Here is a 2,067-nt window from a genome sequence, read left to right as displayed (position 1 = left end):
TTACACGAATATTATTGTACTGCATATCGCAATCTTAATCTTATTGTTACAGCAAAGAATCTTTATCACTACTAACAGTGGTGTACCACTTATTATTACTACTTTAACCCTATTGTTACAGTTTACACGAATAACACTGTTACTACTAAACCTCTTATTACGAGAAAGAGCCCACTAATATTGAGAAGTGTTCTACTAACCATCACAAGAGAACGCTATGTGAGCAACTAGAAATGTTTAGAGAAAGAGATAGGAACGAACTTACAATTTGAGGTGAAAGCGGAATTATATTAGTTCAAAGACGGCTTCAAATTAATAATCATCAGACTTTCACGAACCTTTAGCTGTTGCTCATTCTCACTTCCACTATTCACGACTCGTTTATTCGTACAATACGGAGACTTTAAGGTCTCCTGTACTGGCGAAACGAAGCGCCATCTTAACTTATATGTACGTATAAGCGCATGAACGTGAGAGACTATCGGTCAACATAGGTAGAAGAATCAACAATCCTTACATACAGAACATTCGATCAATATATCGCACTTTAGAGTTCTTACTACTGCTAAGTCTGAAACCGAATTCCTTCCTTCTCTCAACAGCATGCAATCTTCGTATGACTTATTATTATTCTAAATTTTCTCATTTATATTTAGTTATTCCGAAATGTTTATTAAACATGCTTTGTGCTCTTCATTTTGTTTTGTTGTGCGACACTTGTATGTTCGCTTGTTTGTTTAGAGCAAAGCCACATTAGGCTCTCTAGTATGTCCACCGCGGGGAATCAAACTCCGGATTTTAGCGTTATAAGTCCGTAGACTTAGCGGTGTCCCACTGGAAGACATTGTGCGATACATTTCCACTTATGTTGAAGTATTTTTACTTTCTTTTATATTGACCACTCGTAAATAACAATGATCGTTAATTATTTGAAATAACATCCTTAAATCGAAATAAATTTATCGTTCTAAACAAAAATGGATTAAATGTACATGACTGTAATTTGGAGAAACCAACTTCACATAAACATATTGTGACTGTTGTTCTGTACGCTGTAGGACCGGCATGGCAATCTGAATCTGGAGGTCGCAGGTTTGAATCCCCGTTCCACCAAACATGCTCGCCTCTTTAAGCCGTGAGGCTGTTATTATGTGACGGTCAATCCTACTATTCGTTGGTAAAAGAGTAAGTAGCCCAAGGGTTGGCAGTGGGAGGTGATGACTAGCTGCTAAATTAAGGACGGCTAGCGAAGATAGCCCTCGTGTAACTTTGGGCGAAATTCAAACCAAACTGTACGCTGTAAAACCATTCCGATTACTGTCGAGGAAGTTTTGAACGACATCAAAACGTTGACCAAAACTTCCGAGACTGAGGTAGTCCATTAACTACCTCTTTCAAGTATCGCGTCACTTCCCTTAGCAACAATGGTTAACAAAAATGGAATTTATAACATCTTACTTTCACAAAATTAAATTAATGAATATTGTCAATAAAACTACCATACATGTTGAGGGGTGCGTTTAATACATCATTCATTTAGCAACTTGAAATGAAACATTATACTCAGTGATGGGTTAAAGGTGACTTGAGCACCGGGCGGTAGGAGAAGAAAAGCTCCCCCCCCCCTCCCATCATAGATGTATTGATCTCTAGCGAGCTGAGTCAACTTCACTGTCAAAATCATAATGTTAAGCATATACATGTAAGAACATTTTAATTATATACATAGCCTTCTAACACGGGTAACAATATAGACAAACCATAAACGTGTGCAAAAACATTTTATTCACTCATGAATGATCATGAAGACATGATCCTGCATGTACATGTATACAACTAGAATTGTTTTTGTTTTTTCTGGCTTTATTATAACTGAACTCTTAGAGTTTCGAAAAGTCTAGCTTTCGAAGTGTGTCACATTCTGTGTTCATTATAGACAAACTGTTCAGTCAACTTTGTCCTATTTTGTTCCTGAACTCACTTTTTATTCGTTTCAATTTCGAAAACGATCGCTCCCCGCTGCTGTTTAATTAATCTCATCATGGACAATTATATTCTCAGTACTGT

At 37.0% G+C, this 2,067-nt stretch overlaps 1 protein-coding gene across 1 annotated transcript in view; it reads right to left on the bottom strand.

The window, feature by feature from the left end:
- Positions 1–434, bottom strand: part of LOC106460173 (plasma membrane calcium-transporting ATPase 2-like) — a 222,671-nt gene extending 222,237 nt beyond the window's left edge. The window contains exon 1 of the mRNA XM_022386821.1: positions 339–434. The gene's annotated coding sequence lies outside the window, so the exon portion shown is untranslated. The remainder of the gene's footprint in view (positions 1–338) is intronic.
- Between the last annotated feature and the right edge of the window lie 1,633 nt (positions 435–2,067).

The sequence above is a fragment of the Limulus polyphemus genome, unplaced genomic scaffold (assembly GCF_000517525.1).
Source record: "Limulus polyphemus unplaced genomic scaffold, Limulus_polyphemus-2.1.2 Scaffold722, whole genome shotgun sequence".
In the NCBI taxonomy this organism is placed as follows: domain Eukaryota; kingdom Metazoa; phylum Arthropoda; class Merostomata; order Xiphosura; family Limulidae; genus Limulus; species Limulus polyphemus.
The sequence above is the reverse complement of the archived record's forward strand: the minus strand, read 5'-3'. Positions and strand labels throughout refer to the sequence as shown.